The 26,731-nt window shown below is 56.7% G+C and overlaps 1 protein-coding gene across 10 annotated transcripts in view; it reads left to right on the top strand.

Moving 5' to 3' along the window:
- The window catches only part of RBFOX3 (RNA binding fox-1 homolog 3), a 445,764-nt gene that overhangs the window by 107,039 nt on the left and 311,994 nt on the right, over window positions 1-26,731 (top strand). For 8 of the 10 annotated variants that reach the window (XM_070483753.1, XM_070483751.1, XM_070483754.1 and 5 more), the window contains one exon: window positions 1,272-1,414. The gene's annotated coding sequence lies outside the window, so the exon portion shown is untranslated. Of the gene's footprint in view, window positions 1-1,271; window positions 1,415-26,731 lie in introns of those variants that run through there. The other 2 variants (XM_070483748.1, XM_070483749.1) reach the window with 2 other exon arrangements.

Raw genomic sequence — 26,731 nt, 5'->3', positions numbered from 1 at the left:
CGTGGGTGCTTCTTACCCCCACAGAACCCAACCAGCCGCTGCCACAAGGCACCCAGAAACAATGGCCCCTTCTGTTTCCTGGGAATCCCGCTCTGGAGAATGGTAATGGGACACTGGTCTAAATAGACCCAAAAGTGTGAAGGCGGGGCAATGAAAGTGGGGGTTCGGCCATTCTTTCATTTGTTCATTCGATCGACAAATGCTAAGGGAGCTCCAACTATGTGCCGGGTGTTCCAGGCACTGGGGTGGAGTGCTGAGTAAAACAGGTCCAAGTGCATCCTCAGGGTGCTTGCACGGGGTGGGGCGAAGGAAGGCCCCAGGAAATAAGTGCATCTGTGTGCTAGCGGACCAGTCCTGGGGGAGGTTCATGGGGAAAGGAGGAGGGAGCGCCGTGGGATGGGGTTCCTTTTGAATGGGGTGTTCTTGGCCTGGACCGCCTTCCTGGAAGGGTGCCATAGGACAGTCCCCAGGGAGGGAGGGGCAGACCACCAGTTACGTAGGGAAGAGCATCTGTGCAGAAGCAGCGGGTGCAGAGGCCTGGGGTGGGGCAGGGGGGTGGGGGCATGGTAGGAGGAGGGGAAAGTGGCACAGCAGGAGCCCGGGCTGCCTAGGGGCCCGTGGGCACAGGAGGATTGACCTTGAAGCTGCGAACCCACAGCCCCGTGCAAGAGCCTGCTTCTTATTGTTGCATCCATTGTCTTGTCTTATTTTCTTAGAGAGCCCCCCAAACCATTTAAGCTTCAGGGTCCCCAAACCTGGGTTCAAGCTGCTCGTAGGTCATTGTAGCGAGTCTGGATGTTTCCTCCGGTGAAATAGGATGCCGTTGGAGGGATGCATCAGCAGAGTGACATCACCCAGCGAATCTTTTAAAAAGAGAGGGACAAGGGGGTTGCAGGAGTGATGGCAGCAGTGGGTCCCAGAATCTAAACTGGGTGAGGCGGCACGTGAGAGCAGGAGGAGACACCAGACAAGATATGTGGGCCCAGCACCGTGGGGTCAGAGAATTGTTGGGGTTGGGGCACCGAGGCAAGAGGGCTGGCGGGAGGGCACCAGAGGGCGGCGCAGCCCAGGCGCACAATCGCCGTTGGGCACAAGGGTCCTAATGATTTTTCTCCACCGGTTCCTCTTCTTCCTCTGGGACGGGATTCCTGGTGGCGACAATTGGCTTCACAGCTGACCTCTTTTGTTTATTAACACCGATGCTTGTTTTATGTCAGACAATGGGTGTTTACTTCAAAAGCATTTACGATTTTTCTTTTCTTTTCCTTCAGGTTGAAAACCCATTTCTGAGAGCCTGAAGCTGTTTCTGCTGACCCTCCTCTTCTCCAGCAGCCCTCCACCCCAAGAAGTTCCAGGAAGGACCCCTGAGGGGCCTCCGTGCTACAGCGAAACAGACCTCACCTGCCACTACCAGGTAAGGCCGCGCCCGCCCGCCACACGGGCCTCAGGGTTTGCGTGTGTGGTGGAAAAGCGTTTTAACGAGGCGACTTGATTTTACACAAGGGAATGGACTGCAGGCGGGGACGCTGTGATGGCTCCAGCTGGCGGATCGTGGCGTGTTTGGTGGCTTCAGGGAGTGGGATGGGAAAGTCAGCAGATCCCCAGGAACGTGCTGGGTGCAATTCTGTGCTGAGCAGCTGCTCTCTGTGTCCTGAAATCCATCAGCCTGGCTGTGGAGGAGCTACTCCCGGAAGGAGGGGGACAGGGTGTAGCATCCACTGTCTGGTGTCAGTACGAAATGATGCCTAGAGGCCATGGTCGGGTCGGACCCTGCTCGGGACGGTTCTGTGTCCTGCTGCCCAGATGTCCCTGCAGCCCAGAGCGGCTCTAACGCCTTCATCTGACCCTAGGGGACCAAGTGATGGCCCCATTCCAGCCTGGAGCAAGAGGACTGCACTTCAAGTCTGGCACGAGCCACCTGGAGTTAGTGGCAGACCCCACAGGCTTAGGACCCGTCCCCCACGACACTGACCCCACTTCCGACTCCAGGTGCAAGTCTCAGGGACCACCTGCACCTCTGACCGACCGGCGATAAATTCAGGGGCTCCCGTAACCCCCTCAGTTGCAATGATTTGCTAAAACGACTTGCAGAACTTGAGAAAGCACTCTCCTGACGGTTAGGTTTCGTTATAAGGGATGCACGCAGGGTGAGGTTGGGAGGGTGCCAGATGCTGAGCCTCCACACCCTCTCCCTGGAGAGTTGGGACAGGTCCCCCTCCCAGCACGTCCACGTGGTCACCAGCCACAAAGCCCCAGAGCTTTGGGTGTCCAGAGCGCTACTGGGGTCTTATGACATCATTGGCCACGTGACTGAACTCAGTCTGCAGCCTCTCTCCCCTCCCCTGAGGAGGGGGGAAGTTCCAACCCTCTCATCAGTGCCCCTCCTTTGGAACCACCTATGTGTCCCCACTGAGCCCCCTGGTTAGGATAAGGTCAGGTGTGGTCAAAAGGGACTTGTGAATAATGAAAGACACTCCTGTCCCTTGGGAATTCCAACATTTTAGAGGTGACCTCCCGGGAACCAGGGACAAAAGCCAGACCAATTCTTTGTTGCACCCCCATGGAGCTCCATGTTCCATGCAGCCCTGCTCCCTGCTGAGAAGCAGCACAAAGCTGATGGGTCCCTGTCGTCCAAGGCAGGGCAGGGAAGACCTGAGCCTTGTGTGCTGGCCCCTGTCCGGGCCGAGTGGACGATGCCAACAAGAATCCTGAGCAGAGACCAAGTGGTCCCTTCAATGTCCCTTAAAAGAGGCCCATCTTATCTTCTTTAAGAGGCCCATTGTAGAATCTGAGGAATCAGATTTGACACATGACCTTGGTGCAGGTCCAGGTACGCCCTGATAATTTTCTTTTGATGACGGATGTGGGTTCTCGTCTCGGCCCCGGGGCATGTGAGCCTTCTCTTCCTGCAGTGGGCTGATCGGGCCCCTGACTGGTCTGCATTCATTCATTCATACTTGAGCACCTCCCATGTGCTGGAGATGCCGTGGAGACAAACCAAGTCCTTGTCCTCGTTGTGTTTCTATTCCAGTGGAGACGTGGAGAGTGAAAGAACACATTTAGGATAACGTCAGGGATTGACAGGGCTATGAAGAGAAAGGAAGCGGGCAGAGGCGATCAAGAGTGTGGCGGCTGCTGTTCACACAGGGCGGTCAGGGCAGGGCCTGGATGCAGACGTCGTGAGCAGAGGCTGAGGGGAGCCAGGGCGACCCGGCAGAGGTCTGAGGGAGGAGCGGTCCAGGCCGAGGCAGGAGCAGTGCACAGGCCCCGAGGCAGTGATGCTCAGGCCTGCTGGAGGAGAAGCCTGGTCTGCGGGGACGAGTGGGTGAGCAGGGAGTGGAAGGAGATGAGGCAGAGAGGGTTGGGGCTCAATTCGGAAGCCTTCGGGCCAGGGGTAAGGATTTTGGATTTTGTCTTAAAGATGGTGGGAGCCACTGAAGGGCTCCGGGTGAGAGACTGAATGGCCTGATTCGAGTCATAGGAAGAGAATGTTGCCTTCTGGGTGGGGAATGGAGGGGGGAAGGAGGTCGGGGCAGAAGCAGGGGGACAGGTGAGGAGGCTGCTGCTCCTCCTGGCGGGGGCGGGGGGGGGGCGGTGACTGCGCCGTGGACTGGGGATGAGAAAAGTGTTGGGTCTGTCTGGGGACATGTTTGAGATGAGCGTTTTAAACAGCTTCCCTGCTACACTGAAATGACGGTCACCCATTCCCTAAGCCATCGGGGACCTGTCAGGGAGCCTGGAAAGGAAGACCATACACCCGAGACTGCACTGGGCCTGCAGGGAAAAGCCAAGTGACCATTCAGAAGGTCTCGATCCCATAGGACCTTCTGAATTCTTCCTCTCCAGGGACCCACAGCATTGTCATAAAGCTGGTGCCATGTGCGGTCCCCCTTGGCCCCCTATTATTGCATGTGCACAGGTGGCCAGCTTTGTTGGCTGTCTGAAGCACCCTTGCTGGATGCATGGTTCGGGGCTGACCTCGGTGCAGGCCAAGTGACCCGGGGCCAGGCACCATCCCCTACATCTCAGGCTCCTGCTTCCAAACACGTGCAGGTGGCTCTGCTCCCGGGGGAAGGGCAGCAGAGCGCTGACGTCCTGCAGGCAGGTGACAGAAGATCGTCTGTGACCCCTCAGAAGATGCTTTTCCTTGGTACCTCCTTGCAGGAGGTGGCAGGGCCCAGCCTCGCTTTTCTGTGGGTCTGAGACCCAGCATCTTCCTAAAAACAGAAATTCTCGAGATCGTCAAAGCCCAAAGCACCTGACTGGCCAGTCCTGATGGCGGTCTGGGAAATTCGGGGCTTGGCGGGTGGCTGTGCAAACGCCTTTCAATCTGGAGCTGCTTCTGTCAGGCTCTCTCTCACCGTCCGGCCCCTTGCCCGTGCCGAAGGCGCGCTCTGAAATTGTGCAGCAGCGATGCGCATCTGAGAGTCTTCTTCCTCGCAGCGGGGCGAAGTCAGGGGGAGAGAAGCATCAAAGGGAAGACCCTGGCATCCCAGGTGCCCTGAGCAGGTTGAGGCCTGCAGAGGAAGCCGGCTCTGTGTTTCGCCTTTTAATCAACTTCAGGCGGGTGGCGGGTCTCTGAAGGGAGAGGGCCGGGCATATTGATCGGCGGTCCCGTGTGCCAGCTCCTGACTCCCTGCAGATGCCCTCCCACCCAGCGGTGGTGACCCTGCTCTTCTTGATGGGACTCAGATGCAGGCTTCAGAGGGGGCTGCCAACCCCCCCCTCTGGGTGCCCCAGTGCGTGTGGCTCTGATGTCTGCAAAGAAAACCAGAGAGGCAGCAGACATCCCTATCAGCTGCCCCTCTCGGAGGCCCCTCACCCATGACTTAATCATGAGCAGTGGGAGCACAGCTTGGCGTCCGCTGGCAGGCACTCTGGAGGAGAGCCGACTTGGGGGATGGAGGATTGGGGGATGGTGATGATGGGGAGAGCAGCCGACACTGGGGTGCCCGGAGCTCCTGCAGGTGTATGCCTTCCGCTGCCCACTCGCAGTGGAACGTCCCTGGGAGGAAGTGCTTCTAGGAGAGCTTGGGGACCAGTGAGGGAGAAGCTGCAGGGGGAAGCCTGCAGGAGCTTCTGCTCCGGTGAGTGGGGCTGTTCCGTTCCCTTAGCTCCCTGTCACTGCAGAAGTGTCCTTGCTGGGGCAGAGGGCTCAGAGGAGGAGGGGAGGACGCTGTTTCCTCCTCAGCTGTTGCCCCAGTGCCAGTTGACTTCCTGTGCCTTGGAAAGGGTGCCATGAATTAGATCCCGTTTTAAAGCTCATCCCTTAAATACGGGTTCGATTTGCATTTTACCGTATAGTAAATTCTGAGTCCTTATTAAAAACGTGGGTGGAAATTAATCTGTTGCAAACGAGATTTGTCTCTCACATGTGGTGGCGGAGGCCTGGGGCAGATCGGTGCTTCAGATCCACGGGGAAGGGGCCGCCTGCCAGCTCGCGGGACAAAAGATCACGGCGGGCGCCACCTGCTCTTCTGTCCCCGACCCTCCCTTTCCTCTCTCCCCTCCCGGTCACCACTCTCACTGAACAGTCAGAATCCGCCCATGCCGTGGGCTGTGCGTCAGGGTCACTCTGATGAAGCAGAGGGCACAGCTGGCTGTTCCTTCTCCAGATGTTTTTGAGGGCCGGGGAGCGCCTTTGTTCTGGAGCAGAGAGAGGAGGTCTTCTGCTCTGACCTCTGGCCCCTCAGAGGCTGCTCCCACACCTGCAGGGGGTCAGGGGAAGTTTCACTCTTCTTGCCCAAGAAGCGCGGCTCTGGGCTGGGCCAGGGCCCCACCCTCCACGATGGACCCTGTGAACAGCAACGTGCGACTCCCCATAAATCATCCCCGAAAAAGCATGCTTCCTACATCATCCATCACCCCCGTCTCTTGTCTGCTTGTTTTTAAAAGCTGTTAAACTGGAATCCATCACATGGCACCCTCGGGGGCCCAGCCGAAGCAAAGGCTGCCGGCATGGCATCAGCAATATTAATGCACCAGAGCTTTCTAGAGCGTCGAGGTAATGTCTCCCCGGTGGTGGGGAGAGGCAGCTCGCGGCTTTATCTGGTTACACCAGGAGCTAATGGGATGTTTCTCTGACACTCGCGGTTAATGCATTCCTGCCACGCACGAGGAGTCCTGGCTGCTGCCGTGTGGAACAGGTAACACCACCTGAAGGATGCTGCTTGTGCTCCCTCCTTCTCGGGGGGCATCTTATTTCTTCTTGTACCTGATGCTTTCATTTGAAGACTTTAGCTTGAGCCGGGCTTTGGAAACGTGGGTCCTTCTAGAAACACCTGTGCTTCCCGTTCTATCACTAAATGTATTTGGAAAATAAGATTCTGGAGGGTGCTGAGGTCAACCTCCGCAGTCCTTCGTTTTGAACATTTTTGGCTGGAACAAATTCTGGGGATGTGCCCGTGAGGCCGGGAGAGGAGGAGGACGTAGGACACTCTTGTTATGGCTTCCTTCTCCCTTTCTCTCTCTCCCTCTCCTTTCCTCTAAGAATGCAAGGAAGGCCTGGACCCAGTTTCGCTGTGGCTGGAATTGACTAGTGCTGGGTTTGCCTCCAAGAATCCTTCTGTCTTCCCAAACAGATGTCACCAGCCTTGGTGGCATTGCTGATATTTTGTCCCACCTGCCTTTGGTTTCTCCTCTGTCCTCTTCTTTGCCCCACATTTGTTGGTTGAAGGATAAAACTGCTCGTCGGCACTGGTGTGACATTTTTTTAAAAATAGGAGGAAGGACCAGTATTTTTTCTGGGTAACTTTTGAGCTCTGTGAGCGAGCAGCCCAGGAGGCTCGGCCGGTTGCAGAGGGCACTGTCAGCGCCTGCCCCTGCACGCTCGCTGTCCGATTAGAACCGTTAGTCACTCCCGTGCTAGAGCATTCAGAACGATTAAGGGTGAGAAGAGTTTCCAGATGTGGCTTCAGCGCTGGAGCTGGAGGGGAAGCTCTGCTGGCTGCTCCCAGAGGGAGCAGTCTGAGAAGACAGCGGCGTGAGCCAGCAGCCGTGTCATTGGAGCGGGGCCATGTCCAGGGCCCAGGCCTTGAGATGGTGAACCCGTAGGTGAGGCTCCAAATTCAGATGCTCTGGATGAGCGCCCTGGGGCTCCTGCAACAAAGGACCACAGCCGGGGGATTAGGACAACAGAAGTTTATTCTCTCGGTTCTGGAGGCCAGAAGTCTGCCTCTCAGATTCTGGTGGTCGTGGCAATCCTTGGTGTTCCTTGGCTTGTAGACACATCATTCCAGTCTCTCCCTCTGTCTTCACACAGCCTTCTCCCCTCTGTGTCTCTGTTCCTGTGTCTTTTCACGGCCTTCTCCCCTGCGTGTGTGTGTATGTGTGTGTGTCTAAACTTCCCTCACCTCATAAGGACGCCAGCCTTTGGCTTAGGGCTGTCCTACTCCAGTAGGACCTCATCTTAACTGGATGACATCTGCAAAGATCTTAAGTCCGAAAAAGGTCCCATTCACAGATACTGGGCGTTAGGACTTCAATATATCCTTTTGGGGGATACAAGTCTACCTACTATATCCTCCAAGACTACTGGGGAGGAAGGTGACCTCTACATGTCCCCCCTCTGCCGCCCCCGTTGCTTGTCCCAAAGTGTCACCCAAGCCCTGGGATGCTCAGAGGAACTGTCGGTGGTCATTTTTGACACGATGATAATAATGTACTCATAGGCCGATCAGGAAGTGAAGGCTAGAGTGACTCTGAGCTGTAAGAGTAGACATCCTGAGATACCCCTGACCCAAGGTCACAGGTCCTCCACAAACCGAGGAGAAGACGCGCTGCCTGGTGTTGACTGGCTCAGCTCCTTTCTTGTGTCCCAAATTTGTTCTCCACCCACTTCCCACCATCCCACTGTTGAGATCAGTCTTGAGAGCAAACAAAAAATTAAAAAGCCAGACCCCAAATCTAGACCTAAAAATAAACGGTTCGTGCTGCAAGTCTCGTGGGGGAGGGAGGTTTCCGAGCCTGGCCAGCGAGGGTCTCTCTGGAGCGCTGGAGAAAGAGGCCCGGAAGGAACGGATTGGAAGGAAAAGTCGGAGCCGGGCCTGAGAATGGGAAGGAGGAAGAGGCCTCCTGGGGCAGGAAGCAGGATTGGCTGTAGGAGCCCTGGAGTTAGAAATGCCGTGGCCCTGAGGGCAAGGGAGGCCCACAGCCTACGAGGGGAACGGAGTCAGGCTCACGATCGTGGGGGTGAGAATCTGGAACGGGGAGAACCTGGAACTGAGGAAGCCGGAAGAAGAGACAAGCGGTGCCAGGGCAAAGAGGCACTGAGGCCTTCATGCTTCAGCATGCTGTGTTGACACACGTGAGCACACGTGATCTGAACAGGCCCCAGTCACACGCAGTCCCTGTGACTTAAAGGAGACGTCCCAGGCAGAGAGACACAAGCAGGTCCTACAAGGATTTGTGCAAATCCATTGACTCTAGACTCAAAATGGGTTGTTATCAAGGGGCCCTGAGGGTTTGTGAGTCAACCTCGCCCGCAGGCCGACACTGGTGTTGCTGGTCTCACTCCCAGACGGGCACCCGGCCCAGGCCCCTTGAGTGGAGGCCATGGAAGCCTCGTTTTCTTCTTCTACATTGACACGCGGGGTTGGCGGTGAACTCCACTTAAAGGGCCAACGGACAAGCAAGGATTTCTGTGGATTGGGAGAGAATTATTTTGTTCGATTTGCAAGGGTACATTAAGTGTTCCCAGGCCTGGTGCTTTCAAAGACGTCTGTGCTCTGTGGGGCAAAGAGCAGAAAAGGAGTGTCGGCAGATGCTTCCGGAAGGAAAATTAATTTAGAAGTAGAGGTCGAGACGAGCTTAACTTTAGGGTGTGTGTGTGTGTGTGTGTGTGTAACAGAGAAAACACAGAGGCGGAACAGAATGAGTCTTCGCTCTTTCTCTGGGGTGGGAGAGGAGGCGGAGCTAGGACAGATGGTGTTTCTGAGTGACCTTGTGTCGCTGAGAGCTGCCGAGTGGCAGCAGAAGCTGCAGGAAGCTCGCAGGGTGTGGCCACCTGCAGCTCCCAGTGGGGGTTAATCAGGATGTCAACACTGAGGCAGGACCTGGAAGCAATCAGAAGACAAACGCGAGTTCCAGCAAAGATCAAGTAACACACTCATGAAACAACCTCACGGGGGAGACATCCGGGTGCCTGCCGTCTCTAAAGCAGTGTTGATGGCTTGGAGGCTGGTCATGCTGATGTCCCGGAATGACACGTATGTGCAGATTACCTGATCCAGTTCTCGTCTCAGGGTTGACATGTACCCTCCCTGTCATCCCCACAGCAACTCTGTGAGCTGGGTTCCATGAGGACCCTGAGCCTCCGAGGAGTGATTAGCATGGGGCCATCCAGAATTTGAACCCACAGCGGCTCTCTGGCGACAACCCTGGCTGAGGACACACGTCTAGTATGATCCAAATCAGAGCTACTCAAAGTGAGGCCCAAGGACCAGCGCCTGCCCGTGAGCTGCTGCCGCTGGTCCCTGTGAGATGAGTCTGGAAGCCAAGAGTTCACACTTAGGATCTTTTACAGCAATTTGAAAAAGTAATTTTATGTCTGTTGAATCTAATCACAGGAAATTGGGCTTTGTATTCCTTTTTTATTCCATTTTTCCAGTAATTCCTTTTTTATAGCTTTTTTTTTCTTTTAGCAAAAATATAGGTCTGCAGTGAATTGGAGATAAAGCAAAGTCCTTCAGCACAGATAGTTTGAGAAGCACGCATAAGGAGGATGCGCAAGTCAGATAGCAAAACTGGTGGAATTCAAATAAGCCGTGTGGTTGATGGGTGCACCCAGAGCAGGGTCCTGGTTTGAGGATGAGCTACGGTGACGCAGGACGTGTGGGTGCACCAGTTTGTCGGGCTGCCCTAACTAAGTGCCACAGTCTGGCTGGTAAACGGAAATTGATTTTCTCACAGTCCTGGAAGCTGGGAGTCCCAGGTAAACGTGTCGGCAGGGCTGGTTCCTCCTGAAGCCTGTCTTCTTGGCTCGTAGGTGGCCGTCTTCTCCCTGTGTCCTCACGTGGCCTTCCGTCTGGGCAAACGTGACTGTGTCCTAATCCTCTCTTCTTATAAGGACACCAGTCCTACTGGATCAGGGCCCACCCTATAACCTCATTTAACCTCCATCACCTCTTGAAAGACCCTCTCTCCAGATGCGCTCACTCTGAGGTACTGGGGCTCAGGGCTCCAATGTAGGAATTTTCAGGAGACACAAATCAGCCCCTAACAGAAGGTACATGGGAATGCTCTGTACTGCCTTTGCAATTTCTTTGAGTCTTAAATTATTTCAAAATAAAAGGTATTTTGGGTTTTTTTTTGAGAGGAAGATTGTCACTGAGCTAACATCCATGCCATCCTCCTCTATTTTATGTGGGATGCCACCACAGCGTGGCTTGATGAGCGGTGGTAGGTCGGCATCTGGGATACAAACCCTCGAACCCTGGGCCACCGAAGCGGAACACACCACATAACCACTGTGCCACCGCCGGGCTGGCCCCCCCAAAATAAAAGATTTTTTAAAGGATAGCACCCCCTCCCCGAAAACATCATGGCCACTGTGGTTTTTGTGGAGGGGTCCCAGCGGGCACACCCAGCATCCTGGGTTTGGGGAACGACTCTCCAGGACAGCCGCTGTGTTGGCATAGCTCTGGCCCCGCCCCTCTCCGTTTCCTGTCCTCTGAGGCCTGCCCTCCGGGTCTGCAGAGGGCAGCTGTGAGGGGCATGGGGCGGGCCCTGGGGCTGCTCTTCCTCACTCTCTGCCCACGGGAACCCTCCCGGGGTCCCTGTCTCCTTTGTTCTCTTGGGTTTCTCAAGAGCACGGCTTCTGCTTCACCTGTGTTCCTCCCACAGCTCTGCACACAGTAGCTTTCCGTAGGCCGTCTTTGATACAATGTTCTAGATGCTGCTTTAGTTGCCTCTCGAAATGCTCTCCTTTACCCCCCAGGAACAGTTGAATCACGAGTCGCATATGGTCCCCTAGGTGTGATGCAGGAATAACGAAACGGGGCTGTGATGGCAAACCTGTTCTGTGGCAGACCCTGTCCAAGAGGCTGGGGGCAGCCTTACTCACTGGACACATTTACAGAGTCCTCTCCTCTCAAGAGAACACATTGCTGTACAAAGAACTGTTAGGCGCTGATTATCCTTTAAACACCGAGGTGGGTTGAGAGGTTACAGGTGTGTGCCCGATTCCTTTCTCTTGTGCTGTTTGCAGCAGAGGAAGTGGACGCTACACGCCCAAGTGCCAAGTAACCTCTTCAACAACCGGAAAAAAGGTTGCCCACGCCAGGCGTGACCAGAGGTGGCATTTGAAACTTGTCTCTTGTTTGTGAGCCAGAATGTCGTTGGATTGGTCACTATTCTAGACCGTTCTGCTGCTCAAAAATTTCCAAGGCAAGGACACAATGATTTGTGAATTATCTGGTGTTCCACCCAGCCCCAAACGCTTTGCTCTCCTTTCCTGGTGAGTAAGCTGAGTATTGTACTCTGCCCAGCTCTCACGTGTGCCCCACTTTCCTGGAGCACAGGTACAGGCTGGCCCCCCCACGGGAGACTGTTCCTCCTTCCCAGCCTCCAGCGCACGGGGCGGTGGACCCGGGACCCTCGTCCGTCTGGCTGATGGGAATGCTGAGGCATTTTGCTGAGGCAGACAAAAGGCTTGTTTTGTCCGTCCACGAAGAAATGAATTCTTTTGAGTTTTTCTCCTTTCTGAGTATAAAGGAAGGACTGGTTATAATCTTTTTTTTAACGCGATGGTGCATCCCAGAGCTAGAACACGCGCCTGCACGCAGTAGGCTGTGCTCAGGCAAAGAGAGATTAAATGGCTTGTCTTGGATGACAGAGAGGCACACAGCATTGCACTGGAGGTATGAATTTTTCCTCTGAAGACTCCAGAAGAGCAGGCATATTAAACCTGCTCCCCTAAAAGACTGGGCGTCTGTTGCCAGAAGGGGTCTAGAGAAAGCGTGACATTTCTTTGAAGTCTTATTTGTTATCTTAAAAATTTATGCAAATCTTCTATCTCATCCGCAATATGCTCGTGCTGGTTATAACAAAACAGTGCTATCTCCCCAAAATGCTTTGGCTGAAATGCTTTAGAAAGATACACATGCTTACTCAGCTACCCCCATGTCACCCCTGTACAGCCTCGAGGGGCTGAAGGGGGCGGGTGGGGTGTGTTCCCTGGTTTGAGAAGCGCCTGGGGGAAGGGATGCTAACGTGAGATGCATGTGTGCTGGGGGTGCATTGCACTGGATGAATTCTAATGTGATTTCCGGTGGGATCCGATGAGACTCTGTGTAAACGCTGTGACATTTCACACAGGGGGCCCGGTAGCCTGGAGGTGAGCTGTTGAGTGAACGTACCTCACCCTCAGTTGCCGCCCCGCCCCCACCAGCATGCCCAACTTGCTGTTAATCTCTGTTCTTTCCTCTCTGTCCACTAAGATGGGTGCTCTGACCGCTGGGGCCGGGTGATGGCTCAGGTCTGTGCATGTTGTCCATTAGGGATGGAGTGATGCCTCAGGCTGGTGACATCCTGATTGAGGATGAAATCCAAGCGGGTTTCTATTCACTCTCCAACATTTATGGAACCTTTTAGGGGCCTGAAACTAGGCCCGGTGCCGTGGGTCCTGAGCTAAGCATAGGATGGGGCAAAGATGGATGAAATTCAGCCTGTGGTCCGCAGGAGAACCCACTGTGCATGCTATGCTCTCGTGCCGGGCTCTTCTTCACTCTGTGGAGCACCCCGCGAGATGTGTGTTTCTGTGGGAGGAGCCGTGGTCTGGACCCCAGTGAGCGGAGACCTGGAATCTGGCTTCCTGCCTTCACACATGCTCTCCTGACTCCAGCCCAGCAAACCGGCCTCCCCCGGACATGGAACTAGGGTCCTGTCATTCCTTGGCCCACATCAGCCCACCACTGGGACGAGGGGAAGCCCACCAGGAGGGGCTGGACCTGGAAACGAATCTGCTTTCTAGGATCACAGATCTAGCTGTGCCTGGCCCTGGGCAGAGGGAGGAAGTCCAGTCTGGCAGGTTCCATGCAACCCCTGAAGGGTGGTCAGCATTCCCCGTGCAGGATCAGACCCCAAGACCGGGCATGTGCAGCAGAGATCTGAGAGTCCAAGCAGCAGCCTGCCCCTCCCCCGAGGAGGTCTGAGAGCAGGTGGCCATGTCCTTATCGGTGGGTCACTGATACAGGGACACGGGCACCCTTGTCCAGGCTGGGGCATGAGGCAGGACCAGGGGACTTCACATGGAGTGGACACTCCTCTCCAAGCCTGTGTCAGGTCAGGGATGGCCCCAGGGTCTGGAGGGGCTATGCGGGACACCAGGGGAGGTCATGGGGCCCTGGTGCTGCTGACAGGAGATGAACAGAGACCTGCACTGCGGCCAGCCCTACACAGGTTCAGACCATGTCACTCCTGCCCAGTGGGAATTGTCTGAGCTTGGACCCTTGGCTGCTCAGTCACCACTTGGTGTCGGAGCCCTGGACTGACCTCTCTGAAATGAACTGTGGAGGAGAAGGTACAAAGGAAAAATATAGGATTTTTTGGTATGTCTATATCCATCTATCTGCATTATCTATCTATGTATCTATGTATCTATGTATCTATCTATCCATCCAGCCAACCATCCATCCTTCCATTATTCATCATCTATCATCATCCATCTATCCATTCTCTCTCTCTCTCTCCCCCTGGAAATCATTGCTTATTATTTTTCCTGCAAGGCTTATCTTTAAAACTTCATCCTCTTTTGATCTCCTTGGGGTGGGAAGGGCGAATGAGCAGCCATGTTTCCCTGCCCTGTGGCCTTTCCTGCCCTTTCAGCTCTCAGGCCTCAGCAAACCGTGAGGGCAGGAAAGCTACGAAGTGGGAAACGAGAAGAGGAGGACAGGAAAGCCAGGTGGAAGGTAGAAGGGACATGGAAATATGCCAGAGGAGCTTCCTGGAGTGATGGTCAGGACTGATGTGTGACATATGACATCTGGCTGTGACATGTGACATCTGGCTGTGACATCCAAGGTCTGGCCCCCATCCTTTTCTCCTGGCATCCCACACCACTGCCTCTCTATTGGCTTCTCCTCCCTGCCCCCACCCACAGCTGGTAAACGTCCAGCTCCTCCTTCCAGGCAAAGTGCAACCGCCAGCCCCTCTCTGAGGCCTTCCCAGGCCCTCCTGACCCCCCTGGCAGGATGAGTCACCTTCCACTGTGGCCCTGACACTGTTCGTTCCCTCGACCACTTGGGTTATGGTTGTCATCTGTGAGGCTTTCTGGTTAGAGCCCTAGGTGTCAGCTGAGGGCAACTGTGCCCCCCAGGGGACATTGGCCATGTCTGGAGACATTTTTAATTGTCACGACTGGGGCATGCTACCAACATGTAGTGGGTAGAGGCCAGAGAAGCTGCTAAGCATCCTACGGTGGACAGAACGGCCCCCCTCCAACAGAGAATGACCTGGCCCAGATGTCAACAGCACCTTTTAGGATCGAGGACCTCTTGGCTAGATGATGCTCCTGGGGTCAGGACTGGGCCCTCTGATTTAGGGCGTGGTCATGGTCCTTGGATCTCCAGGGCCCTGCAGGGCACCTGTCCAAGGGGTGTTCTGCGTCTCCAGTGGGAAGGGATGCAGACTTCGAGGGGTGCTGTGGGCAGGGAGGTGGCACCTGTCCCTGGTCTTAGAGAAGGACCTCCTCCAGGTCCCCGTGCCCATGGCTCTTCGGTGGGGAGACAGGCCACGCTCTGGAGCTGCAGGAGAAATCAGAGGCTCAGAGCGAGATGGGAGGGCCGAGTGGAGAAGAAGCTCAGCTTCCCCCAGATGTTGCTCAAGGTCTGCACCCAGGAGCTCACAAGAGCTTCGTGGAGAGAAACACTGCATTCTGAACAAAGACAATAATGAGCCAGCTAAAGTGGAACCCGGGAAACTAGTGTGCCAGCTCCTGGAACCTGGCATGGAACAGGGCCCAGATAATGCTCCACTTGATTCTGATGATTGTCGGCCACAGAGCCAGAGGGTGAGGGCCATGCGGTGGACAGGTGTCGCCGCGCACCTTCCCGGCTGGGGCACTGGCAGGAGCGGAAGCTGCTGGAGGGGTTTTGAAGCCTTTCTTTTTGGGCAGGTGGGGCAGGGAGTGGGGACAGGAGTGCTGGCCACAGGCATCCAGGTGGGACACGCTTCATGGACATGATGTGATGGTGTCTCCAGGGTCCCACATGTGTTTACCAGGCACAGAGCGGAGGATCTTCCTAAAGGAAGAATACATTGGAAAGGAGTCTGGGGCCAGGCTGTGTGAGTTTTTCTACCCTCTCTCTCTCCTCCTCCCTCCCCCCAGCTCCTTATTTTCTGTTTATCACCTGAAATCTCCGAAAAAGACGCTCTGCTTTGGGGAGCTCTAGTAGTCGGGGAATATATGACTGCTGGCCTCTCTTCCCCACATGCCATGACGGGCTAGCCATGTGTCTCTGGAGTCCTGTGCTTCCCCCATCACACATGGGAGCAGGGGTAGCCCGGTGCCCGGGTGCATGGACAGCTATGTCGCTGTTAAAATTCCCTGTTACTCCACCTCCAGGAGGTTGCTCATGCATGCTGTGGTGTCGCCTGCCAGCTCTGGAGGCCCTTCTTGCCCCCTGGTGGCCTTGATCCCCAGGTGAAGGGGGCCTGGGCCTCGCTCACTGGGCGCACGGACACCTCTCCTTCAATCCTCTGAGCTGACCACTCGAACCTCCGTGGGGCCCATAGCAACAGCAGCTGGCCACGGCGCCTGCTGCCAGGAGGAAAACGAGCCACATCACCTGCTTTCTTTGGGGGATGTGGGGGTGGGGAAGGATTCGCAGGAAAGTCCTCGTTTCTCATTATACAATAGACTCATCTCTCAAGCCCACCTTCTGGAAGCGCCCAGGGCCTTCAGATGGCACACGTGGGCCGAGGGTACCCTGTGTGTTGTTGGTCTCTCGGATTACTGCAGACTGCCCTCCCGCAGCCCTGGGGGCAGCGCCTCCTGCCCCGCGGGGAGCAGCCTGGGTCTCTGCTCCTTTGGGAGGTGAAGCTTCTCAGAAAGCTTAGTGCTTCCCCCAACACCATGCCCCCTGACCCCCCCAGGACTGTTCCAGATCACTGGGGTTTGGGGAAGTGCAGGGTGCGTTAACCAAGTGGTGGTCCAAGGGTCTGGTGAGGCCCAGGGCCCTGGGGCTAAGGGATGGAGTCCAGCCACCAGGGTGCAGTCCCACCTGACACCTTATAGCCGGGAGGAGGCCGGTCTGGCACCATGGGGTAGAACACACACCCAGAGGAGGCCGGCCGTGGGGTTGTGAACAGCGCTGCAGGGCACCTCCACACCAGTTCCTCGGGCTGGGAAACTTCTGGTCCCTCTTCAGACTGGAAATGGAGCAGACCTCTGGGCTGAAAGATCTGGCCAGCTGGTTCCTGGGAGATGGGGGGACGCCCAGAACCACAGAGAGAGGTCACGGACGCAGATGCCCCATCCAAATGGAGGAGAGCTCAAAGGAGCATCTGGTCTCTGCAGGCATTCTGTTCAGGCCACCTGACCCCATGTCCGCCCCCAGGTGGGTGGCCGAGAGGCCATGGGGGGCTGGAGCCCGGCCGCCCACTGATGACGCTTTAACCTCTTTCCTCACTGTGGGTCCAGGGCCAGGTCCTGGAGAGGCTGGCGCGGCCCAGGTTGGAGCCTCGGGACGAGGTGCTGGCCTGCAGCCTCTCCTGGGGTAGTGAGGTATGGCTCCGGCTAGTTAACATGCAGGCGGTGTGCACTCGGAGAAATTTAGATGTATTTTTTTTTTTTTTTTTGCATGTGTGCTTGCATGTAAATGTGGGTAGGTGCTGTCCTGATTGATGGCAATTAGCATTTTCTAACGGGAACAGATGTTCAGATTGCCAGGAGGCTGGTACCTAACGCCTACACTGCCATCTGCTCGCCGGGCAGGGCCGGAGGAAGCGCCCGGCCCCAGGCCTCCAGTCCTCGGCGGTGTGTACTTAACAGGATCGTGCGAGATTGTTTCTGGAGGGAAGAAAAATAATAATAAAGATGTTTTCAGGGTTAAAAATAGTTCATGCTGTTTATTATGGGATGGAGCTTTCTCTCTACACAGCTCTGGTTTCTCCGTGGTGTGAACAAAGGGAGACGGGGAGGGAAGGCATGGTGTCAGCCCCGGGGTCAGGGTGAGGCAGGAGGGCGCCTCAGGAGGCCATGGCTGTGGTGCTTTGAATGGATTCCAGGCTCAGAAGACCAGAGAAGGGATGGAGGTGATGGGGAAGAGAGATGAGAAGAGAGGAGTCAGGAAGGACCCACTCACGGCTGGCTCATGAAGCAGACCCTTGGGTCCCCATCCGCCACACCCTGTCCCCGCTAACCGGTAGCCTCTGTGACTGGCTGAGCCTGTGCTCTTCACCAGTGAAACTGGGGTAGCAAGCAGCCGACGTCCCCGGCTTCTGCAAGGAGGCGGAGTGAATCACGCACAGTGCCGGCCTCGTGCCCGAGGCAACTCGGGGACCCGCTGGCCTTGTCCTCAGCCACCTCACAGGGCGTGCCTGGGTCCCAGCCTTCTCCTCTGGGCCAGGCCAACCAAGACGGCGCTCATCACTCATCTGGAATTGGCAGAAATGTTCTCTTTCTTTGTTTCTTTCTTTTTCTTTTTTCCTTTTTGGCTTCTTAAAGCAAAGCATTTTGTTTGTTTGTGCGCTATAAAAAGAGTTGCCTCCCTCCCCCCCGCCGGGCGCGGGAGCCAGCTCCGTGGCCTCCCCCAGCGTCTGCATCGCTGCGGGCTCCTCCTGCAGGCAGCTGTCAGCAGGGGCTCTGCTGCCTGTCCCCCGGCCACCCCGACAGATGTACCAGGCTCTAATTGGGGGCCCGGGGCCCGGCAGCCTCCTCTGTGGCCCAGGTCCCCTGCTGTTGTGCCCATCCTCGGTCTTGGGGGTGTCTCCCCCAAACTGCATACTCGATGGAGTGGCACCTCGGGCTGCAGGAGCGGAGGCCCCTCCAGGACACACGTTCTCTTCTTCGCCAGGCCTTCGCTGACATTTCCCTGGCAGTTTGCCCGCTGCTTGGACGTACTTTCGAGGAGGAGACCAGCTTGTTCCTTTGTAGGGGAAGAGGGAGTGAGGGTCTGGCAATGGGTCACCTTCCTGTAGAGGCCTCATGGCAGCGAGCTCTCCCATGCGTGCCCATCTGGACTCCCTGGTCTGGGTCCAGCCCAGCAGCAGTTAAGTTCCCACAACTGGCAGCTGCCAGGGCCTCAGGGTGAAAGCCAGGAGGAGTTAGTTTTTGCAGAGCAGCCCTAGGAAGCTTGTTCTTGCTGCTGATGGAGGCGGGGGTGGCGAGAGCAGTACAGGAATAATCAAAGAGGTTTCTCCCTGCCTTCTTCCCTCCCTGAGCGGGCAGGGCTGAGCACCTACCGAGGTGCCAGGGCTCGGACCACCCCCACCCCAGGCTGGAGAAGACCTTCGGGAGCTTTCGATATGGCAGCCCAGGGGACAGTCTCGGCCTCGCCTTAGAAGCCGAGCCTCTGCGGTTTGTACTCTGTGTCTGCTTTTGCTCGTGTTGGCGGCTCGCCTCCTCCCTGCAGAAGCCCATTTTAACTGTACGTCAGGGTTTTCAGCCTCGTTGCTGTTGACGTTCGGGGTGGGATAAACTCTGCGGTGGGCGCTGCTGGATGTTGAGCAGCCTCCCTCCCCTCCGCCCACTAGGTGCTGGGCGCCCCTCCCGCCAGATGTGATCAAATCATGTCTCCAGACGTGTCCCCTGGGGAGGCACAATTGCCCTTGGCTGAGAACCACTGTGAATTTATTTTCGAGTGACTCATTTCTCACAGCCAATGTTTGAGGGCTTACTCCATACCAGACACTTTATAAGCCTTTAATGAGCGTTCTCTCCTCGTAACAGCGCCAGGAGGGAGGGGCTGTTACTATTTGCACCCGACAGAAGAGAAGCCGGAGGTTCAGAGAGGTCTGCGAACTTGCCCAAAGTCTCGCATGACTAGTACACGGTGGAGCCAGGGTCAGAGTCAGGCAGTGTGACCCAGAGCCTCTGCGTTTCGTCGTTACGCCGTTCCAGGAAGGAACGACTGTTGGTTGGTCTGTCACTACGTGATGGGCGCTGTGTCAGGAGCTTGGGACCCATGGGTGGATAAAGAGGCAGAAATCCCTGTCCTCACAGAATGGACATTCTAGAAAGTGGGGGCAGATAACAAACATTAGCAGGAAATTGTCGGGAATGTTAGCAGGTGTATTCGTTTCCTAGGGCTAGCATGACAGATTACCACAAACCGGGCACTTAGCACAACGGAAGTCTGTTGTCTCCCAGTTTCCGGAGGCAGGAGTCGGAGATCAAGGTGTCACCCGGCTGGTGCCTTCTGGGGGCTCTGCAGGAGAGTGTTCCAGCCTCTCTCCCGGCTTCAGGGGGCTCCAGGCATCCTTAGCTTGTAGCTTCCCCACTCCCATCTCTGCCTCCATCTTCACGTGGCTGTTTCCCTGTGTCTGTGTCCAAATCACCTTCTCTCTCTTATAAAGACACCTGCCATTGCATTTACGGCCCACCCTAAACCGAGGAGCTCTCATCTCAAGATCCATAACTAATTACGTTGGCATGGGCCCTGTTTCCAAATCATGTCACGTTCTGAGGTTCTGGGTGGACCCAAGTTTTGGGGGGATGCCATTCAACCCACTCCAGGCAGTGACACTAGGCAGAGGAATCAGCTGAGTGGAGAGCGCCCAGGCCCGTGCCCAGCGTCGGGGGGTGGGACTTTCTGAGGTGCCGAGGGTCTCAGATGCAGACGTGATCTGTAACAACTGGTGTCATCCTCCTAGGAGAGCTGTGGGGGTTCAAAGGAAGAGGCACTGGTTGGAGAGGCCACTTCTCCTCTTCCCTCTTCCCCTTCCCCGCTCAGCTCTCTCCTGGGAGGACTGGAGCACAAGGGGGTGACATTTTGAAGGCGGACAGAAGGAATCTGAACCAGATGACAGTATTTCCCTGTGGCAGTCAGAGGGCCTCGCTAGCTGAGTCTCACGGCTCATCCCCCTGTATTCATTCTTCACTGAGTCTTGGGCCTCCTGTGGTATTTGTGGAATGAAAGGATGTGTTAGCCATCATGCTAGGTCCTGGGGATCCTAGGGGAACAGGGTGCGTCCCCTTCCCCATAGGAGACAGACATGCTGCATCTTATCTGTCCATCGCGGTGAGGGCAGAGCTGTGTGGAGGCAGAACACACACTTTGGGAGCCCAGTAGAAGGGCTTTTGAGCTGGGTCTTGAAGGATCCATAGGAGTTTTCTGGGGAGAAAGAGGTGGACAGAAAACTGCAGACAGAGCAAAACCATGGAGATGAGAAAAGACACAGCTTGTTTAAGAGAGGGGAGAGACGAGTATGGGAGATGAGGCTGGGTGGGTGGGGAGATGAGGCTGGTTGGGTGGGACCCTGGTGCGGTCGTACTGTGTGCCCTGCTGAGGGAGGAGCAGCTGGACCTGATGAGGCTGGCTTTGGGGAGCTGACCATGGTGATAGTGTGGTGAAGGAGGGACCAGAGGCCTTTTGGGAAGTTGCTGCCAGAGTTGAGATGGAGACGATGAAGCTCTGGACTCAAGTGGGAGTGGGAGAGGCACAGAGAGGTCAACTTTTTAAAAGCTGTGCTTTTCAAAAGTTCTAAACGTTGTGCGACCATGATCTCTATCTGGTTCTAGAAAGTTTTCATCACCCCAGGAAACCCGATATCCATTAAGCAGTCACTCCCCATCCCCCCTTGCCTCAGCCCCTGGCAAACATCACCCACTTTCTGTCTCTGTGGATTTACCTTTTCTGGACATTTCCTGTAAATGGAATCCAGTCTGGTCTTTTGTAGCACACTGTAGCACACGTCAGTACTTCATTCCTTTTTTTGTGACTGAATAATATTCCACTGTGCAAAGTAGACCCTGTTGTTTATCCATTCATCCGTTGATGGACAGTTGACTGTTGTGCAGGTCCAAATTTTTGAGGGAGATTTCTGGCACTTCCAATGTGTCTGTTGAATGAGGAAATAAAACTGTGACCCTGAATCCCATAATCCTCACCGTTAAGTTCTCCCCCCCCCCAACTCAGCCCCCCACTGTAATCTCAGTGTCCCATCTTCAAGAAACAGTTGTTCCAATACCTGCCACGTGTTGAGGGGCCATATTCTCAGCCTTTAGGAATGTGGCCATCATGGGGCAGTCTGGAAGTCTCTAGAATTCATGGAAGGTAGGGTCAGTGGATGTGATTTTCCCAGAAACACAGAATAGCCCCTCACCCAGTGTCCTCCCGTTTGGAGCCCCATCTGCTCCTTGGCACCCATTCCTCTCCAGGTAGGGTGCCACCCACGCCATGAACCCCTCTGAGCTCTGACCACACCGGGGTCCCCAGGACTCCCTGCTTCCTGGAGAAAAACCCAGTCTGGCGTCAGAGGGTGGGTGGAAGGCAGAGAGTCCTCACGCCCAGGATAGCCCTCCCTCCTTCCAGCAGCCCCCATGTCCCACTCGCCCCAGACAAGCTGGTGGAAAACCACAGGCACTTTCCATCTTCCACGGTCAGCCTGAGAATCTGAGGCCCCACAGAGGTGATGCACTGTCCCCAATAGCCTGGCACGCTGGCCCGGCCTGTGGGCTGCCCCAGAGGGGCCCCCATGACCCGAATCCTGGGCGTGGGCTGTGGTGGCGCCGACGGGAGAGGAGCCGGCCAGGCGTGGGGCTGCAGAGACATGCAAGTGGCAGACGGAGAGGCGTGGGTCCTCCCTAGGGCAGGGCGGGCACAGGAGGGGCCTCACTGGGAGGCCTGGCTGCCCACAGCCTCGCGCACGCTCACACAGGTGAGGCGCCCCAGCTTCCTGCGTTCCTTGTTAGACCCCACACAGAGGGGCCACTGAGGCAGGGACACAGGAGAACAAGGGGCTCAAAGGTAGGAGGGCGCAGAAGGCCAGGGGCACGCAGCTTGTCACACAACCACACACACTCACACATGCACACACGCACCATACACACACTCCACGTCCCACACTGACATACCCCACACACTCGCACACACTCACCCACAGTGCACACAGCCTCAGTGGAGTCTGCATGGCCCTGGGTGCTGTCTCACTGTGCGTCCTGGGGAGAGGCTGCACGGGGGCTGTGACAGAGGGCAGCACTGGGGGAGGCGGGGTGAGGGGTGAGCAGCCCCCTGCACTCACCCCTGCACCTTCCCATGAGTCTGTAATGATTTCCAGACAAGCCGTTGAAAGGAAAACAAAACAAGAGCAGTGTGAGCTAGACATGGGAGTGCAATGGTGGGTGGCGCTGCACCCCAGCATCCCTGTCCCCCTGGCGGGACAATGTCCCTGAGGTGTGGGAGCAGAAGCCTGCCTCTCCCTGCTCCTCCACCCACCCCCTGCTCCATCACACACCCAGGAGGCGGGCGTGGGCTTGTCACGCCCCCAGGTCCTGGCTGCGCTTGGGCCCAGATGAGGCAGAGGCATGGCCTGGCTGTGTGGCCGCGGGGACCTCTGACCCGTGTCTCTGGCAAGTTCAGTGTCCCGAGGAGTCGGTGACCTCCTCACCTCCCAATGAATTCCTCCGTGCATTTGAGGATCGGCTCTCAAGTCACCCTCTCAGCTCTAGCCTGAGGGGCCTCACCCTGTCCTCGCCGCCAGATCCTGGAATGCTGTCATGTTGTGTTGGGCTGTTTGCTGCCACCACTCTCAGAAATTGTGTCTTGTTTACTGTGCATTGAGCGTCTCATGTCTGGACTCGGCCACCTGGAAGGCAGGGCCCGGCTTCCTGTGTATGTGTGTGTGCACATTGCATGCGTGTATGCGTGCGCATGTATGCACCGCATGTGTGCATGTGCTCGTGTGCCTTGCATGCGCGTGTGTGTACGCACATGTGCGGTGGGTCCCAGTGCCTGGCAGGCTCAGGATGCATTAATTGAGGGTATTTGTTGGGAGCAGAGACCAGCTGAGTTCTCTGACCCGGCCCTGCTGCTGTCTAGGGGAGGATGCTCGACTCCCCATGTGCGAAGGCTCCTCAGGCCACCTGCAGTGTGGAGCGCCAGGTACCCCTGGATGCCACCTGCCCAGGATGAGCAGTGGAAACGCCGAGACGGACAGTAGGGCACGTCAGCAGGAATTAGCGGCCACATGCCTCGGCTGGGCGGTTTCACAGATTCTGGGAGTCGGTGACTTTTGCAGGGATTAGGAAGGCCGTCCCCGTGCTCATGAGCCATATTGAGATGCTCCCTCCCCCAGACACTCCAGCAAGGGGACGGCTCCCTGGTGCTAAGCAGCACATGCCACACGGGCAGGAGCCATCAGGTCCTGTCTCTGCCTCCACTGCCGTCTGCGGCTCTAAGGGCCTCGTCTGTCTGTCCACTCAGAAAACAACAAGGACCCAATGCGCACCAGGCACAGAGCTGGGGGCTGGGTCTGGGGGAGCAGAAAGCAAGTGCTGTGCCGGGGGCGATGATCTGATGAGGAAGGTGGCCATGAACCTGCGGGTCCACAGCCATGTCCTCTGTTGTCTGTACCCACACCTGTGTCACCTGTACCCATATCTGTATCATCTAACACCTGTAAGTACCTAGAGTGACATTACAGACATGCAGTCACAGGTTGTTCCAAGGGCCCTGAAGGAAACAGGGTGTTGTCCATCAAGATGCTCAGGGGAGGAGCATGAGGACCAGGGAGGGGCCCTGTGCCCAGTGGGGTGGGCCGGGGTTAGGGATGCGAGGGAGGAGTCCAGGTGGTGGGACCAACCTGGGCAAAGACTTCACAGCCAGAGCTCGTGCTGGAGAAGCTGGGAGACACTGGGGTCGTGGGTGAGCAGGGACCTGGCCGAGGGGGCGGACGTGGGTCGAGAAGGGCTGTGGGTCGGGGGGTCTGCATCTGTGAGGTGCAATGGGGGCTTGGGGAGGCCGTTCAACATGGGAACCGCTGCACTCACTCACGGCAACCTCTGACCTTACCACTTGTCCCTGGTCATGCCCCAGCACCCCTCTCCTGGACACCTGGACACCGGACCCGCTATAGGCTTCTGACTGGTCCCTTTGCCTCTGATTCCGTTCCTTCCAATTCTTCTAAGACATGGATCAGGGAATTTCAGAGATGCCATTATTTTATAAAGACACGAAACCTCAACCATCTTGGCACATTTGCAAGAATCCCCTGGCCCAGCCAGGGGCGTCCTCCACATCTTTCCAGTCAGGACGCTGCTGTGGCTGTTTCCAAGGTGGGCAGTGGGAGCCCTCTGTGCCCTTGGTGGACAGCAGGCTGCAAGAGCCCTTGGGCAAGGCTGGGTGTCTACTGCTGACAAGCTGTGTGACCCTGGGCAGATCACTCACCCTCTCTGGGCCTCTGATTCCTTGCTCCATTCCCATTATCCCCTGTGTGGCAATGCACAGGGTCAGACTTCCAAAATTCTTCCCTTGGACTTCCTTCCTTGGGTCAAGAATCAGGGAGCCCTTTCTGCTTGGGGCAGCTGGGGAACGGCCTAGGGGCAGCCAGGGATCTGCGAGGCAAGGAGTGGGGGTTTGGAATAAAAGAGAGGAGGTGGGGGGTGGTGGAAAAGGCAGGGGAGGGGCAGTGTTCTCAGACCCCAGGAAAGGTGGGGCTGCCCCGCCCTGGAGGCAGGACAAACCGGTCGCAGCTTGAACTTGGCTGGTGGGTGGGCCCAGAGAGTGAGGCCTCTCCTGGGGGGAGGGCTGACCCCATGAGAGAGACCAAGGATTCAAGGGTTAGAGGGTGCACAGGGGGGAGGGGTGAAGGGTGACGCTGGAGCTGGGGCAGTAGAGGTGTCTGGGCCGGGGTGGGGCCGTGGCCTCTACAGTCGCAGCTGAGAAATGCCTTCCTGGGCGGCGGGTCGGGAGGGCGTCCCCTGCACTGATGTCACACCCCAAGACCAGGGCACATGGCTGCTGTCCACTCAGGGCACAGAGACGGCCTAGGGGATGGCCAGGCCCAGCGGTCCCTGTTCTCCGTCCGCCCAGCAGCCTGAGGTCCCCATCAGGGCTGTTTATTAAGCTGTTGCTCGTGCAGAGGCACCAAGGGAGCGCAGGAATGGTATTGGGGGGGGGGAGGATCTCAGCCCCGGGGTCCTGGACCGGGGCTGTGCAGCTCAGGGCCTCCGGGGAGGGCTGGCCCCTGCTGCTGCCCCATGGCTCTTCCCCAAGACCCAGGCGGGAGGGGTGCAGTCTTAGGGGAAGGAGAGCAGCAGAGCCTGGCTGTTTCGGGGTCATGCACACATGTCCACATACATGTGCCAAGTAAGCACGTGCCTGCACATGTTCACACACTCTGGCACACATTCACACCCCCCACACCCCCCCAAACATCTGCATTCTTCTGCACACACCTCACACACTTGAACATGTCCACACACGTCTGAACACATCTGCGCATGCTTGCACACATTTGCACACCCCACACACATATATGCACACTTCCGCACAGTGCTTCTGCAGTCTCACCTTCTTCCCACGACCTGGGCACAGACGCAGGCTCCCCAGGGCTGCAGGGCCACAGTGGGCGGCCTCCCAGCCCTCTGTCTTGCCGCTGTGCTCTTTTCAATGTTCCAGCCTCTCTCTGACTCCCCTAGACTCCGGGTAGGTGGGGAGGAGGTGTGCCCTTTCCTGTCGCTGTGACGCGCTGCAATGTGGGGAGCTGTCCTGCCCCCGGACGCCCCAGCAGTGGGTTGTTCTCTGGGTGTCACTCTGATGGGGCGTGTGGCTGGCGGGGCTGCGGGGCCTGGCCGAAGCCCATTTGCCTTCTTGAGCTCTGGCACCACTTGTCTGCCTGAGGACTCGTCTGTGAGCCGTTCACGCTGACTTTATGGAACTTTAGAAGCCACATGCTGCTCTGACCCTGGGCCGGGGGCTGGTGCACAAACTCCCTCTCTGGATCCTCAAAGCGACCCCACAGGGCGGGTCCCGTCACCCCGTTTTACAGATGGTACAGCCGAGACCCAGAGGAAGCAACTTGCTCAAAGCTGAGCATCTCTGGGGTGGGCAGCGGGGTGGGACTTGACCTGGGTAGTTGGGAGGCCGTGCACAGCGAGGGGCGGGGGCACATCTGCCGGATGCAGACAGAGCCCCGAGCCCTGCACCAGCACACACGCATTTCTGAGTGGCCATCTGTCCTGAGACTGCTGAGTGACAACCGCTCACCGGATTCTGCCTTCCGGGCCTCTCTCCTGGCGCTCTTTCTTTTCGCTTGAGGCCGCCCCCGTGCAGACCCCGTTCCCTTCCCCCGCAACCACTGTGTTCCTTCAGCAAAGGATGCGGACACATCGTGGGCCCATCCCTTGCCTCTGATGGCCCGTCTGCACTCACAGCCTTGCCCCCAAGAGGCTCAGTGCCCGCTTCTTGGGAGACGCTGGCTCAATTCTGTCTGTTCACTGGTGTCCTTCCTCCTCAGAAGTCCCCTGCTCCTGCCGAGGTGGCAGCTCACCAAGACTCATCCCCGTGCTTCTGTTCGCCCCTTTCCTTCCACCAACGTCCTTCTCCTGAATTTCAACCAGTCAGAACTCTGCCCACCCTTCCGGGTTCAGCTCACAGCTCTCCTCCCCATGAGCAGCCCCCATTTCTACAGGGAACACAGAGAGCCCCCATAGCTCCATGAGACTAAGCGTGTTGGCCCCGCGCCATCTGGAATCTGTGTAGACGATGTGGCCCCTGTGGGTGGGAGGGACTCTCTGGGTGTGGAGGAAGGTGTCCCGTGGAAGGAGTTCCACTTACAGAGCACTCACTAT

The sequence above is a fragment of the Equus asinus genome, chromosome 13 (genome assembly GCF_041296235.1).
Source record: "Equus asinus isolate D_3611 breed Donkey chromosome 13, EquAss-T2T_v2, whole genome shotgun sequence".
NCBI classification, from domain to species: Eukaryota; Metazoa; Chordata; class Mammalia; order Perissodactyla; family Equidae; genus Equus; species Equus asinus.
This window is presented reverse-complemented; position numbering and strand designations above follow the sequence as displayed.